This window comes from Nicotiana sylvestris, chromosome 11, assembly GCF_000393655.2.
Source record: "Nicotiana sylvestris chromosome 11, ASM39365v2, whole genome shotgun sequence".
Taxonomy (NCBI): domain Eukaryota; kingdom Viridiplantae; phylum Streptophyta; class Magnoliopsida; order Solanales; family Solanaceae; genus Nicotiana; species Nicotiana sylvestris.
The window spans coordinates 147,861,683-147,871,918 of NC_091067.1; the positions used below are offsets into that span (position 1 = coordinate 147,861,683).

The window sequence follows — 10,236 nt, forward strand, 5'->3', positions numbered from 1 at the left end:
CAAAATCCGCACTTCCGATAGTACATGGAAATATGGGATAGTAAAAGCTCCGGGATTCTCAAGCTTGGGTGCCTTTAAATGCACTATAGCACTCACTTGATGAGTCATCTTAATTGTTTCACACTTCATCGACCTCTTCTTTGTAACCAAATCTTTCATGAACTTTGCATACCCCATCATTTGCTCAAGTACCTCAACCAAAGGGACATTGATTGTGAGGCTCTTCATCATGTCAATGAATTTTTTGAATTGATTGTCACTCTTTTGCTTTGCTAACCGTTGAGGATAAGGTGGAGGTGGCCTAGGTAAAGGTGCCTTGGCTTTTTGTACAACCGGCTCGGGTATGTCAATCACGTGTTCCCTAGACGGGTTCACGGCATCTTGAGTCTCTACCTCGACTTCATCATTAATATCAATCCGCACATCATTGTTCATATTTTTATTAACCACATCATCAACAATCAAAGGTACATCATTATCCCGTAACTCAATATCTTCATCCATAACTTGATTTTGCATTGAGGCATTCACATCAGCGCCTCTCCCACTTCTTGTTGTAACCGCCATCACATGATTATTATTCCCACCCTTCGGATTCACCATTGTATCACTTGGTAGCGCACCTTTGGGACGAGTATTCAATGCTTGAGAGATTTGGCCTAATTGCACTTCCAAGTTCCGGATAGATGTATTATGCGAAGCTAATTAGGCCTCGGAATCTTGGTTCTTTTTTATCATTTGCTCGAACATGCTTTCAAGTTTCCCCATATCACTTTCGGATGAACTCGAACCTTGAGAAGGGAAGGGGGGTGGATTGTTCGGTTGTTGGTACATGGGGGCCTTTGGAAGCCTTGGCCTCGGTTGCCTTGGTTTCCGCTATTGTTCCACCCTCCTTGATTGTTGTTGTTGCCCAATTATTGTTACTACCATTCCAATTTCCTTGGTTGCTTTGATTACCCCAATTGTTATTTTGGTTGTTGTTATTCCAATTACCTCCGCCTTGTTGTTGATTGTTGTTATTCCAATTATCACCGCCTTGTTGTTGATTGCCCTAATTTCCTTGAGGACGCCATTGTTGATTTGAAGAGTTACCTCTATTCCCTTGGTAGTTGTTGACATATTAGACCTCTTCGCTTTGATCATCATAGCACTTATTTGAATAACCACCACCATCATTGTTGTTGTCATATTGTTCACAATTACCTTGATGTTGTTGTCCTCTTTGCCTCCTTTTCAACATAGAAACACCTTCTATTGCATTGACTTGGCGCGGGTTTTGGACTTGTTGCAATTGCGCCTTGCTAATTGATTCACAGTTGTTGTAAGTTCGGCTATCGCTTGGCCATGATCGTGCAATTCCTTGTGCAAATGGATGACCGTGGGGTCACATTGTGGCACGTTTGCTAGGCTTTGCCATGCCGAAAAGGTGTCGGCCATTTCATCAAGTACATCACATGCCTCTTGGTAAGAAAGTTTCATAAAGTTTCCTCCGGCCAATTGGTTCACAATGCATTGATTTGTGGTATTGATGCCCTGATAAAAGGTTTGTTGAATCATAGCCTCGGTCATGTCGTTATTAGGGCACTCTTTTACCATTGTTCTATATCTTTCCCATATCTCGTGCAAAGGTTTCGTTGGCTCTTGCTTGAAAGCTAAAATTTCATCCCGAAGAGCTTCCATATGACTTGGAGAGAAGAACTTGGCAATAAATTTGTCCGCCAATTCATCCCATGTTATAATAGAATGATTGGGGAGCCTTTCTAACAAATCCAATGCTTTACCCCGAAGAGAGAATGGGAAAAGCCTCAATCTCAATGCATCCCCGGAAACGTTTGTCTGCTTGCTACCCCAGCATGTATCCACGAACCCCTTCAAGTGCTTGTAGGCATTTTGATCGAAGGCACCCGTGAAATACCCTCTTTGCTCGAGTAAGGTCAGCATAACATTTGTGATTTAAAAGTTCCCCGCCCGGATTCGGGGAGGAACAATAGCTCTGGCGTATCCTTGATTTGGTAGAACTCTGGGAGCTACTCTCGGCGGAGCCGGAAGAGGGTCTGGAATATTGTTGTTCTCATTTGCATTTACATTGGCATTTTGGCCTCTCCGTGGAACTTGAGGTAAGACCTCTTCTTGTTCTAGATGCTCTACCTCATCCCCTGCTATCACATTGCCGAGAAGGTCATTTGCATTAAGAGCCATAGTACCTGATGGATTGACACAAACAAAATTAGTAAACAAGAAGGAAAGAGAAGCAAAACACAAAACTAACTAAACAGATAGTCAACATCGTAAGCTCCCCGGCAACGGCGCCAAAAAGTGATCGTTGCCGACTCGACACTACACTATGGTAGAAAGAGCGGGTCGCAATAGCTTTTACCTGAATAGAGGTCCGGGATCAAATTTCCACAGGGAGCTAGTAGTGGAGTTGTATTTTCTGTCTAGCCTAGAGTTGCGGTTGTGCTTCTAACATCACTTCAAACATCTTTTGAGTTTTTGCATTTATAACTACTATTATAAAACTACGGATTAAAGCTAGATTATGCTAGGAGAATATTGCTAAGTTGTAATTAATGGGAAGAAGAGAACTAGGGTCGTAGCATTACCTTGGTGGCTAATTGACGGGTAGATGTCACTTAGGTTCGATTGACTTATTAGGGGCTTATGCTATAACCGTTGCACAATTTTACCCACTCTCACACCTCTCGGTAGAGGGTGATTTTTCCCAATTGACTCTCTCGACCAAATGGGTAGGCAAATTAGACCAAGCAACTAGGGTTCAAGTAGGGTGATTACTCTATCGAGATTTTAACCCGTTAATTGGGACTATCATTTCTCATGAGTCCATCCCAATTCCTTGTTGGGTCAATTTTGGGGTCATAGACTCTCTTTCTCAAGAAGAGTTAAACCCACAAAGCTTGAATCAGTGTTTGCAACCACCAATTCTAAATTAAATCATAAAATCAACCCAAATAACAAACACTCATAGTCAATCTAACCCTAGATGGCAACACCCATCAATTACCCATACTAGGGTTGAGCCACAACCCTAGCTAATGGGTTTAGCTACTCATGCTAGATACAAAAATTGAAGAAATAGATGAAAAACTAAACATATTAATTAATTACTGAGAAGAAACTACAATAATCTATTATTAATGGGAAGCAATTGTGCTAAAAATGGATACAAAACCAAGCGCAGCTTCTGTCTATCGTTCCCAGATATATCGATCCCTAAAAAAATATTAAAATATTCTATTTATACTAGGCTGGAAAAACTGGACAAAAATACCCCTATGGGGTCAGTGCGCGCCACACAAAACGGACCGCGGCTGCACTGGCTCTTGGACTTCAGTTGTTTGATGACTTGAACTAGGGGATGCGGACTGCGTGGAAGTGTACCGCGGCCGCGATGGAAACTAGCGTGGTCCGCGCAGACGTGACCACGGACCGCATGAGAAAAGATGCACTATGCTGAACTTTATGAATGCAGACCGCACAAAGCAGGAGTGCGTCCGTGAAGCTTCATCGCGGACCGCACATGTCCTACCGCGGCCGCGTTACTTCAAGCTCGAACATTCCATGTCTCTGAACCTCCTAATGCGGTCGCGGTCACTGTTACGTAGTCCGCACTAGGCCCTTTTTCTTCACTTCTCTTGGTCATTGACACAAAAGGGGTTGCTCTGATGGTAAGCAACCCCCACTTCCAACCAAGAGGTTGTGAGTTCGAGTCTCCCCAAGAGAAAGGTGGGAAGTTCTTGGAGGGAAGGATGTCGGGGGTCTATTTGGAAATAGCCTCTCTACCCCAGGGTAGGGGTAAGGTCTGCGTACACACTACCCTCCCCAGACCCCACTAAGTGAGATTATATTGGGTTGTTGTTGTTGTTGTTGTCTTGGTCTTTGACACTTGAGCCGGTTTCACTCCTTTTTTGAGCCGATCTCTGATATTTCGTCACTTTGTCGATCAAACCTGCAGTCAAGCACAACTTGTGAGCATATTGGGGCTATTTTTGTATCAATTTATACTCAAAGCATATGCAAGTAGGGGCATAAACACGTAAAAATCCTAAGTTATCAAGACTCACACTTAAAATGGCCCCTAATGTAATAAATGTTGACTCCACTAACAACAACTCTAATGTTATTGTTCAGTTTAATCGTGTATCGCATCTGCCAATAAAGCTTGTCGGTGGCCATTACTTTGCGACATGGATTTTTTATGAAAGCAAGATGGAGAATGTCTCCCCTTATTAGCACTAATTTTTTATCGCATTAAAATTAAAAGAAAAGAAAAAGGTGGAAAAAGAAAATAAATAAAAAAGAAGAAGAAGAAGAAGAAGAAGAAGAAGAAGAAGAAGAAGAAGAAGAAAAAAAACGTTGAAACGGGGACATATAATAATTAATGAGAAAAAAAGGACTAACATGTAATTTCAATTAAAATAGTGATGGACCTGCAATTTCGATAAATACAGTGTCTCTTTGACTTGATGATACAGCGCTGCTCTCGGAACTCAGATGGCAAAAGGGCTGCAGCTATTCGTCAGCAGTACTCTCTCCCTCTCTCCCGATATTTCACACACACACACATACAAAAATATAAATATTTATTGTATTTTATCTATTCTTATTAATCGTGATTTATTTGTCTGATGTTGTCCTTATTAAAACCCTAATACTAACACATTCAATTTTTGTTCTTTTAAACAGGATTATCGTTTTACACTACGAATGAAAGATTGAAGAAGCTCTTTTCATCTTTTGGCATTATTACAGAAGGTTACTTCATCTTTCCTCGTTTCTATATTCTGAATCATTATTTTTTCGTCTGAAATGTAATCTAATTTATCCTCAAAATAAGTAATTGTGAAATTTAGGGTGTGTTAAGTATGACAGGAGTCATTTCCCAAGGAAATTTATGTCATGGAAAATATTTTTCAAAATATAGAGTATAATATTAAAAATTAATAAATAATATCAGCAAATTGGAGAGTGTTCTGATGAAACTTTTGAGTACTAGAGTTATTAATGAAGTTTAGTGCTAGTTGAAGGTAGTTGGTGGAAAAATGACTTCCGCCCATAAGTGAGGGAAGTCATTTTCCTTCTTTTGATTGAACTGTTTTTCATTTTCCCTTATACCAAACACGCCCTTTATCTACTATACTTGATTGCCCTATAGCTATTTATAAATATGGAATTTGTACTTTGTGACGGATTTGTTAAATAGGTCTATAATTAATCTGGGATTGAGGCGTAGTTGATTTGATTGATTGATTTATATGGATTTGTTAATTTGGGTGAGCAACGAGGCTTGTTAAAGACCCAAGTACGCAAAGGCCTAAAGGTTTTGGATTTGTTACCTTTGAGTCAGAAGCAGATGCTCGGAATGCATTGAATTCCATTAACGGAAGGGTAATTCCTCAGATATGTACACTTGCTTCTGTGTTTGTTGATGGTGTGTTTTGTGTATATTTTATGAACATGCTTAATGATGATGCCTATTATCAGTTGTGGATGTAGACTTCAGCAATAAGTGCAAGCACACCCGCTACTTTAGATTCAAATTTTTAGTTTTTTTTTTAATATTATTTTTTTATTAAATCTATCCATTGTTAGATAGGAAACGCATAGTTGTTATAGTGGTATCCCACTTTAAAAACTAGGTGTTCCTCTATTATTGATAATTCTTAGTCTGTCTTTCGCTTAGAAAACTATTTATCAATCATAGATTAAAGAAGGCAGATTTCTATTTCCAGCAATTCACAGCAAAACTATAAGTGAAAGATTTTTCCAAGCATCTTAAACAATTTAGCGTACTGTTTGACTTTGTGAAGTTTTGCTATCATCGACCAGCACAAATTGTTGCATTTGTTGGTCTAAAGGACTTGGTCCTGCAAATGCTTTCAGTTGGAGACAGGATAATCATTGCTCGAATGAAATTAATGATAAAGGGTGGAAAATGTAAGTTGTGTGTGTGTGGGGGGGGGGGTTTATTAATAGGCTTATAACGAAACATGCGAATAATATAACCATCTAAAGAAATTTAACTTTCACTTGGAAGGGGTCTAGGTTCTAGAAAATCTATAGAGAAACGGTGTTTGGTCTAGGAACTGTATCTTATTATGTTCGACTATTGTTATTGTTGATTTTGGTGTTTATTTTATTTAATTGTTTTATGGATATATAATCTACCTTTGTTGAATTAGTTGTCTCATAAACTCTTTAGGCTCGTAGATGAGCTTGTATTTTAGCTATTAGACTTGTATGCTATTACTTAAGAAAATCTCTAAAATAGATCGCGGCCAGATCTTTTTTGTGCTCGTTTTGATACTATCTCAGATGTCCATTTGGAAAGAGCTATTGAGCAACCCTACTAACTACACAATAATTCCCTTCCCCTTGCTTGCTTGTAGTCAGTTCCAGTGGCATGATTTTTTACTTGGTTTGTGGAGCTGGGCATCCTTGATTGGAGCATTTGGTGTCCAGCTAAACCTCAATAATAATTGATGGCTCTTATAAAAAGGAGTATGTAATTTCACCCCCATTAAGATAGAGTAGTAGAAAAGAATACATCATATTTTTACCCCCAAAAGAAATACTATAATAGTTCCTACTATTTCAAAGCGGGGGTAAAGGGCCTCTTCGTCGTCCTACTTGCAACTCGAAGGGCTATTTAATAATTAATGCCTGACATATTAGGAGTTACTGTTACTGCTTTGTAAAATTTGTGTATCTACTTTGTTTTATTGCATAGGTTGTTATTTTGTTCCCATCATTTAAGGAGTGTTTTTTTTCTTGCTTTCTGGTCTGTTAACTAGGCCTCTATAACTTGTTTGTGTATATAATGAGCTCATCATCATTTAACAAGATTATTTTTTTTGTTTCATCTTGCTCATTTGGGTTCACAAATTTGTGAGACAAAAAAAGAGCCTCACACAACTAATGTCTGTTGTGTGAGGCACACAATAAAACTTCTCCATTATATGGTATGAGAGCAATCTCCTTGACTCTCATGAGATTTTTTTTTTAGATCATCTGACTGCCACACAGGCTCACACTTAAAAAGGCCCCTAGTGTAATAAATGTTGACTACACTAATAGCAATTCTAATGTTATTGTTCAATTTAATTGTGTATCACATCTGCCAATAAAGCTTGTCGGCAGCTATAACTTTGCGACATGAATTTTGTATGAAAGCAAGCAGGAGATTGTCTCCCCTTATTAGCACTGATTTCTTATCGTATTAAAATTAAAATAAAAGAAAAAGGTGGAAAAAGAAGAAAAAAAAAGAAGAAAAAATGCTGGAACAGGGACATATAATAATTAATGAGAAAAGAAGGGACTAACATGCAATTTCAATTAAAATAGTGACCGACCTGCAATTTCAACAAATACAGTGTCTCTTTGACTTGATGATACAGCGCTGCTCTCGGAACTCAGATGGCAAAAGGGCTGCACCTATTCGTCAGCAGTACTCTCTCTCTCTCTCCCCCGATATTTCACACACACACACACAAAAACACAAATATTTACTGTATTTTATCTGTTCTTATTAATCGTGATTTATTTGTATGTTGTTGTCCTTATTAAAACCCTAACACTGACGCATTCGATTTTTGTTCTTTTAAACAGGATTATCTAGTGCATAAGCTTTCAAATGTGCTTCCAAGTTTAAGCAACCCATTTTCCCTCCACAGATCTTTCATATTACACTTGAAACTGTAATTTGACCTCTACCTCCTACATTCCATGATCAATTCAAGAATCAAACAAGCTAGCACAACTCCCTCAAAACTCAAAATTAACAACCTTGCACAATTTAGAACCTCAATTTTCCAATCCCAACCATACCATAGTCATCATCGTTCTCGTAAACCCACCTCAAAATCCTCACCTGAAAGGCCTCATAAGCCTACAAAAAACCTCTTTCGCAAGCCAATACCACTACTTGCTGACCTTAAACAAATCCAAGATCCTAATGAAGCTATTTCACTATTCCATGATTACCAGCAAATCGGGTTCAAACATGACTACCCTACTTATTCTTGCCTTATTTATAAGTTCACTAAGTCTCGAGGCTTTGAAACTGTTGAAACCCTTCTTGGGTATTTAAAAACATATTATATTCGATGTCAAGAGAAGGTTTTTGTCGGGTTGATTCAACATTATGGCAAAGCCCAGTTGGTTGATAAAGCTATTGAGCTTTTTCACAACATGGCGTCGTTTAATTATACACGTAGTGTATAGTCTTTAAATGCACTTTTAAATGTGCTTGTTGATAATGGACGTTCTGATAATGCAAATGAGATGTTAAGGAATTGTTCGAAAATGGGTATTTGGTTAAATGTTGTTTCGTTTAACATTATTATTAAGATGTGGCTGGAAAAGGGTGATTGGGAACTGGCGCGCCAAGTGTTTGATGAAATTATTGAAAGAGAAATTGAGCCGACTGTGGTAACTTACAATTGTCAAATTGGATTTTTGTGTAAGAAGGGGGATGTTGAAGGCGCTAAAAGTTTGTTTCAGGATATGGTTAGAAAGGGAAAGAAGCCAAATGCAGTTTCTTATGCTTTGTTGATGGAAGGTTTGAGTTCTTTGGGTAAGTATAAAGAAGCCAAGAAGTTAATGTTTGATATGGAATACCAAGGATGTAAGCTGAAAATAGTCAATTATGGTGTTTTGATGACTGATCTTTGAAAACGAGGCGACATTGGTGAGGCAAATAGTTTACTTGTGGAGATGAAAAAGAGGCACATTAAGCCCGATGTTGTGATCTATAATATGTTAATCAATTGTTTATGTAAGGAATGTAAAACTGCTGAAGCGTATAGGATGTTAGTTGATATGCAAATTGCAGGTTGCAATCCTAATGCAACTACATATAGAATGGTGGTTGATTGGTTTTGTAAAACAGGAGAATTTGAGGAAGGTTTGAAGGTTTTGAATGCAATGTTGATTAGCGGGCATTTTCCGCGTGTAGAGACAGTAAGGCGTATGATTCTTGGCCTGCTTGATAAAGGGAAGGTTGAAGATGTTTGCTTTGTTTTGGAGGAAATGGAGAAAATGAAGAAAAGGTTTGACTTTGAGTCATGGGAAGCCATTGTCAAGGATACTTGCAGCAATAGTATTGTTGTATATAGTCTCGTTAATGAGCTTGTATTTTAGCTATTGGACTTGTATGTTATTACTTAGGAAAATCTCTGAAATAGATCGCGGCCAGATCTGTTTTGTGCTCGTCTTGATGTTATCTCAGATGTCCATTTCGAAAGTGCTATTGAGCAACCCTACTAATTACACAATAATTCCCTTCCCTTGTTTGTTTGTAGTCAGTTCCAGTGTCATGATTTTTTACTTGGTTTATGGAGCTGGGCATCCTTGATTGGAGCATTTGGTGTCTGGCTAAACCTCAATAATAATTGTTGGCTCTTATAAAAATGAGTATATAATTTCACCCCCGTTAAGATGGAGTAGTAGAAAAGAATACATCATACTTTTACCCCCAAAAGAAATACTATAATAGTTCCAACTATTTTATAGCGGGGGTAAAGGGCCTCTTCGCCGTCCTGCTTGCCACTAGAAGGGCTATTTAATAATTAACGCCTGACATATTAGGAGTTACTATTACTGCTTTGTAAAATTTGTGTATCTACTTTGTTTTATTGCATAGGTTGTTATTTTGTTCCCATCATTTAATGAGTGTATTTTTTCTTGCTTTCTGGTCTGTTAACTAGGCCCCTCTAACTTGTTTGTGTATATAATCAACTCATCATCATTTAACAAAATTATTATTTTTGTTTCATCTTGCTCATTTGGGTCCACAAATTTGTGAGACAAAAAAAGAGTTTCACACAACTAATGTCAGTTGTGTGAGACTCACAATAAAACTTCTCAATTATATGGTATCAGAGCGATCTCCTTGACTCTCACGAGTTTTTTTTAGATCCTCTGACTGCCACACAGACTCACACGTAAAATGGCCCCTAATGTAATAAATGTTGACTCCACTAGCAACAATTCTAATGTTATTGTTCAGTTTAATCATGAATCACATCTGCCAATAAAGCTTGTCGGCGGCCATAACTTTGCGACATGGAATTTTTATGAAAGCAAGCTGGAGAATGTCTCCCCTTATTAGCATTGATTTTTTATCGCATTAAAATTAAAAGAAAAGAAAAAGGTGGAAAAAAGAAGAAGAAGAAGAAAAAACGCTGAAATAGGGACATATAATAATTAATGAGAAAA

General features: G+C 38.1%; 1 pseudogene; it reads left to right on the forward strand.

Moving 5' to 3' along the window:
* The first annotated feature begins 7,743 nt into the window (after positions 1 to 7,743).
* Positions 7,744 to 9,159, forward strand: LOC104247395 (pentatricopeptide repeat-containing protein At1g07740, mitochondrial-like; annotated as a pseudogene).
* Positions 9,160 to 10,236: the final 1,077 nt, after the last annotated feature.